At 36.3% G+C, this 7,173-nt stretch overlaps 1 pseudogene; it reads left to right on the forward strand.

The window, feature by feature from the left end:
• Nucleotides 1–2,802: 2,802 nt before the first annotated feature.
• LOC137721369 (probable mannitol dehydrogenase) lies at nt 2,803–4,295 on the forward strand (annotated as a pseudogene).
• Nucleotides 4,296–7,173: the final 2,878 nt, after the last annotated feature.

Genomic DNA, 7,173 nt, shown 5'->3' on the forward strand with positions numbered 1-7,173 from the left:
GAATATTCATTGCGTTGACTTTTTCAAAATTTCTTAGAAACACTCCTAGGCTAATTTCGATGCCCCGAGTCCGGTCTTGGCATCCATTTAGTGAAATTCCAAAATTTTAACATAGTTGACCGTCTCGACGGCTTGGTTGACTTTTTAGGGTTGACCGTTGACTTTTCATTGACTTTTCACGAAAAATTTGTCGGGGAAGCATTTTTGGCGTATTTCGACGCCTTGATTCCAAATTCGCACTCTGTTTTCTCAAATTTAATCGTTTTCGTTGAGTTTTACTGACGGGACTCAATATTATGCTTTGGTGTTATTACTATCGGAGACTTTGGCTTTCCTAGCTCGAACGATTGCAACTTTCATAAGTATCTGTGAGTGGGTCTTTTCTTTTATATAGTATGTATATATTTGTTTAGTTTCCATATATACATCTAATGACGAAGTTCCTATGTGATTGCCATAATTAGAAAATCATTATAATCCTACGGGATGCACAGGTATGCGTACTATATTTGGATGTCTTAATCATATTTATGGTTATGAATAGTATTATGTCGACGGGAAGTACCGATTTACCGCTACGTGATTTTATTCATATTATCTGTTCATTGTGTGCTACATTGGTGTTAGTACTCGCCCAGGTCAGGGCTAGGTTTCACGTGTATGTTCACTTCGCACCATACATTCACTTTGGATCCATTGTAGGTGTCAGTCCTGTCCTAGATTGTTATAGGCATTATGACTCATATGTGATGCACATAGCACCAATCTTCATGAGCTTGTAGTATTAGAGCGTAAATCATTTATTACATCCAGTCATATTCATGTCAGAATATCTCTGCACGAACTCATGTGTCCGCATATGTCGATGGACACCCAATATGATATGTTTGTTTATGCAAGATTATGTGATTATCAGACGTTAGATGTTTTATTTACGAAATATTGTACGTATTGAATTCTTGAGGTATTGCAGGCTATGGTAAGTATTTTCGTACTATACGTAGTATGTTATATTGGAAACTATACTTGTTTTACGACGAGGGGTTATTATGTTTTACAAAGTTTTATTTTTAGGCCCACTTACCCTTGTTTTTCACCCCACCAGGTTTAGTAGCTAAGCTTTTATGACGATGAGGAATTCTTGGCAATTCTTGGTATAGGTGATTACCTTCGATGATATAATTCTTATCCTACCTTTACTGTACTTTACTTATACTCTGACATCACGTGTGAAATGGGTTCATTCCCTTTCATATGCGCACTCTTGTAGTTAGGAACTTTTAGGTTTAAATTTATTCACTTTTTCCACCTCACTACACTTTATGGCTTCATCACCTTCCGGGTGGCAGCTAGCACAATTCAATTCAGAGTCCAGATGGACATTTCGGGTTGGGGTGTGTCAAAAGTGATATTCTTCTTTACTTTTGAATCTCAGGGAATGACGATTTCACAAACAATTTAATCTCCCAACCCCTTAGTGTAAACATATTTTTTATAAAAAAAATTGAATAATTACCTATAAGTGGTTAATTATCTTGGAAGATAGGGTCTTTCTCTTCAACGCACTTCGTCTCAGGTTCAAACTGTTCTCTCTTCCCTTAGAGTAGATTAGTGTAAAATATCATTTCTAATAAAAATCATTGGAAAAAATAAAAGTTATGGTATGAATTTGTAGTAAAGTGATAATGTTGGTGGGTTAGCAAAGGAGAATCGGTGGGTGTGAGATGGAACCTGCACTTAGTATATAGACATGATTGCTTTCTGCAATTGCAGAAAAGTGATATGTGGAGAAAGACTAACATAGAACGGGTTTACCATCATGTAACATCCCCTATCCTGTAATATATTTTCAAGTGCAGATTTTTCTCTACATAAAATATATTATTAAATTTGAACGTCACATGACGTTGAATCTGTTCTATATATAAATTGTTCTCCAACATACAGGGTGTGGCGTGATTTGTTAAAGATCCAAATTAAGCTAGAAATTTGGTAATCATTGGTTCACTTTTTAATATTTCCTTAAGGGAATAGAATAATTTAGCTAGAAATTATTTGGTAAAGATCCAAATTAATAAGTACACCTAAAAGCAGCAAATTTAGAGCAAATGGAGTATGTACGATGCTGCCACCAGGAGTCCCACATTCCTCAACATACTATTGTGGAAGTATAGGCTATTTGCATGATGATTTTTTATTTTTATTTTTAATTATTATTCTTTTAATAAAGAAGGTCTCACTGTCCATTGATAATGCATTGATTTCTTTTTTATGTATTTTCAGTATCACATAAGGTTACAACGTATTTTTACTTCTTAAGTCGAACGATGCGTTAAAGCATAGTCGATGAACCTAGACAATTTCGTGGAACTTGAACTCATACTGAGAATTTCAAAAATTTACTCGCTTTTTACTATACCAACCCCTTAGAGGTTTTGTATGATGACTTTAATATATAACAAAATGATTCTTTTTTCGGTCAGTAATAGAGCAAAATGAGTAAGGATCAAGCAAACTTTAAAGGGAGATCGGTATAGGGCAAGCCATTACGCAATTTTGCAATGGGATGACGTCAGTAAACCATTAGGAGAGTTCAGAGGAGGAATGGAATATTTAGAAGACCCCGTTTTCACTTTTGATTTCGCTCACCCAATACGTCATCCCAGCCACACTCCATATACATATAAATAGCACCCGACCACTCCCAAACTTAGCGTCTACTCACTGTCTCTCTCTCTCTCTCTCTCTCTCTCTCAGTCGTTCTACTAGCCAAAGCTCTCGTACTAATTAATCAAGGGAAAAATGGTGATGTCTAAAGAACAAGAACACCCCAAGAAAGCCTTTGGTTGGGCTGCCAGGGATTCATCTGGCGTTTTCTCTCCCTTCAAATTCTCAAGAAGGTCAGTATTAATACAAACTTCATCATCAAGTTCTTGTTTAATCAATCTTTTTATACGTTCTCTGAAAATTGCGTTCTTTTGGTTGCAGGGAAACGGGCGACAAAGATGTAATATTCAGAGTGTTATACTGTGGGATATGTCATTCGGACCTCCACATGGCCAAGAACGAATGGGGAATTTCTACCTATCCATTGGTTCCCGGGTACATACTAAACTTTCATTTTAAATGCTACAAGTACTGATGCCAAATAGTACATTGTAGAATGAACACATATGTAAGTATCTGAATTTGGATTTGGTATCCAAAACTAATGGAATATGAACTGGACAATGCAGACATTGTACCAACCATCATGAAAATTACTGCCCCAAAGTGATACTCACTTATGGTGCCAAGTACTACGATGGAACCACCACATATGGAGGTTACTCTGACATCCTGGTGGCCAACGAGCACTTTGTAGTCCATATCCCAGACAACCTTCCCCTTGATGGAGCGGCTCCTCTCCTATGTGCTGGGATTACAACTTACAGCCCTTTGAGATATTTTGGACTTGACAAACCCGGTATCCATGTGGGTGCGGTGGGTTTAGGCGGTCTAGGCCATGTGGCTGTTAAGTTTGCTAAGGCTATGGGGGTTAAGGTTACTGTCATCAGTACCTCCCCTAATAAGAAGGATGAAGCAATTGAACATCTCTGTGCTGATTCATTTTTGGTCAGCCGCGATGAAGATCAGATGCAGGTAAGATGATTGTTAATTTAAACAAGTTTGTGTAGTAATTCAAGTTGATTTGAAGTGTGTACGAGTGACTGACCTTTTATTTTTATTTTTTATTTTTTTTGTGTGTGTATGTGTGTGGATTTTTTAGGCTGAAATGGGCACATTGGATGGTATCATTGACACGGTTTCTGCAGTCCACCGTCTATTACGTTTGATTGGTTTGTTGAAGTCTCACGGAAAGCTAGTGATGGTTGGAGCACCAGAGAAGCCTCTTGAGCTTCCAGTTATTCCGTTGCTCTCGGAGCATGCATACAAAATAATGCAATGACATGTTACTTTTTGTTTCCTCTATACGACGATATATTTCCACCGAGGAATGGAGGATTTGTAGTATGAAGTGTTTACTTTGTAAACTGTGTAATGTCTTCGGTGGCTACTTATTGACAAGAGTACATTTTGCAATTGCAGGAAGGAAGATAGTAGCTGGGAGTGGCATTGGGGGCATGAAGGAGACGCAAGAGATGATTGATTTCACAGCCAAGAATAACATAACAGCTGATATTGAGGTTATCCCAATCGATTATGTGAACATTGCCATGGAGCGCCTTCTTAAAGCAGATGTCAGATATCGATTTGTCATTGATATTGGAAACACATTGAAGTCTACCTTGTAGATTTTGCATCGATGCATGGTTGAACTGATGCTCCTGGGGAGATGGAATGGAAATTGGGTTCGAATTCAACCTGTCTCATTTTTCGGGTTTTTTTTTCCCCTTCTTTTCTGAAGAATCAACTGTGTTTCTGGTTTTTTTTTTTTTTTTTTTTTTTTTTTATGTTTTATGTCGCATTATGAGCGAAATGTAATGGTGCAATTTGAATTAATAAATAAACAAGATTATGATCTTCATAAACGGTCTGTCACCATGAAACAGAATGGAGCTCATGTTGGTAAGTATTAAAGCGATCTCACTAAGATTGTTCAAAAACTTGATCAACCAAGTCCTAGACGTACTCCTAGCAACATAAAGGATCCAGATGCTAAATCTCATAGTGCTGGTATCTATATTACACTACCAATGGAGATAGTTGAGAGTTCGAAGGAATTGGTAGAAGTGCTCGATGAATACACATATCAAGCTTTGTTTTTGTTTTCCAAACACTTTTAGGTTTTTAGGGCTTGCGTATTCAAAGTGTAAATAAATTGAGACGTGTTCTTATAATTTACATATGTATTGTCCTAAACATCTGACTTAAAGCTTTTATTGTAAGCTGAATATCTATTTATCCCTTCCCCTAGTTGACAAAGCTAATTTGCCGAACTCAGGTAAAAACAATTGCTGAACTTAACATCAATTAGGAATCAATGGATGGGTGTTGGAACTTGAATTTTGATGGAACTGTTAAACATTCTAGTCTCGCAGCTGCTGGATTTGTTATCAATGTTTCCAACAGTGTTGTTAAAATTGCAGGAGCTATTCCTATAGGTTTTTCTTCAGTTCTTAAACTTGAGCCTATGTGATGAAAGTTTGGTCTTATGTGCACTAAACGGCTTCGATTAAATAATATTTTTGTTGAAAGATATTCTGGACTTTTTATTGATATGATTAAAGGCTCGCATCAAACTGTGGAGAATTTCTTCTATCATGATATATGTTTGATCCCTTCTCAAAGAATTCAATGTTCAAGGAGACATATTTACCGAGAATCAAATTTTGATGCGGATGCTCTAGCTATCTATGAACATACTATTCCGAATATTTTCATATGTTCATCCATGTAATATAGAAATTATGTTACAATATGCACATTTACTCTAGTAAGTTGTAGTTTCCACATGTTTTTATACTTGCATTTGGTTTGGTTGCTTAATGGAATAAAAGGTCCTTTTTTTTTCCTGTTAAATCAGATGACCTTGTATCCTTTGTGAGTGTCCAGGTATATAACTTCATATCCTTTCAGAATGCAACACATTCTATGTAGCTCTATGTTCTATACATTTTAGAAACTTAACAAACAACGAGCAATATTTGAGCAAACCTTATATTTTCGAACGTGATGTCAACGATCCAACTATTCATCTTTTGCATTCCACTGAAAATGATTCTTTGAAAAAAGAAATACCGAAAAGAAGTAATGGTGATGACCACTCAAAGCATAAACGAGAATCTGACAGTTAGTGTTTGTCACTACATTTTTTGCCTTATGGGTTAAGCTTTTAGATTTTACTTCTTCACGAAAGTTGTAATCGTTGTCAACACGAGCGTTTCTACTACTTTTTCACATTTTTTTTCATTTATAACATAATTACTTGTTTTTTAAGCAATCTTAGTAAAAGCACTATTCATGATCGTTTCAATGGTTCCAAAAATTCATATAGCCATATGACCTGATCATATCGTAGAGAATGTGATCCCAAGCGTCCTTATAATTTTTTTTCAATTTTTTTTTTTTTACATTTATATGTTTTTTATTCTTAATTTTTGTTTAAATATTTGTTTTTACAAATTAATTTACATGTAGCATAACTTGAGGCAACCACACGTCCAAATCAGGCGGCAATTAGGGGGAAAATGGAAAAATTGGGGGAAATTTTCCTTCCCAATCCGTTATATTTGCAGAAGACAGCAAAAAGGAAATTCCCCTTCTTCCATTCAACAAATTTCATTAACTCTAATTCTCTTTAATCCCTTTTGCTCCTTACATCTTTCATAAATCATTAACTTCACTCATTCATGGCAACAACACCCAAAACGCCTCCTCCAGTCCTCTTGAATACACCAACACCCAAAACTCCTTGCAAAATCCCCTTAAATACACCGACACCCATAACTTGCTTCCAATCATCTTTAATATCCCACCGCCCAAAACTAGTCAACTTGTCCTTAATACTTCAACTCCCAAATATGTCCTACACCCATTCCAAATCTCAGCATACAATCACCTTGTCTACACCCCCTGCCAAAGAATCAAAGTCTGGCAACAAGCGGCCATAGTCTAATAGATGTTATGCTAGGCGTCATTCCAAGCGTCTATTTTGAGGTATACATACCTCAACACAGTCTCTATTGTTTTGGAAGAGTAGACACATTGAGTTGATTGAGGAAATCGAATGTATTTGTGGCAAGTCGAGTACTTTTGAAAAGGTAAACTTAGAATTAAAAACCAAGGTAACAGGGAATCTTGTCAAGGTCCACTGCATGAAATACTTGAATCCAAGTGAACCAATAGGTAAATCCAGGGACTGCATCCACAGTAATGAGGAAGTGGAATTGAGAAAGAGCAATTTGATGTGCATGAAAGAGTTAATTCTTATAAGTTTTATGCACAACTTGTGCTGCCCAATGATGAAGTCATTCATGATGTAACCGTACAAGAGGTCCTTGCATTTGGTAATGCTTCACCAAATAACTACGTGTGGTGTGTGATGAGTATATGTTTTTTTGGTTAACAAATTTTTGTATAATGTCTTTAAAATTGGATGTTGGAGTGGCATGAGTACATGTTTTTTTGGTTCTCAAATGTTTGCAGAACATCCTTAAGATTGGATGTGGG

This window comes from Pyrus communis, chromosome 16, assembly GCF_963583255.1.
Source record: "Pyrus communis chromosome 16, drPyrComm1.1, whole genome shotgun sequence".
Classification (NCBI taxonomy): Eukaryota; Viridiplantae; Streptophyta; class Magnoliopsida; order Rosales; family Rosaceae; genus Pyrus; species Pyrus communis.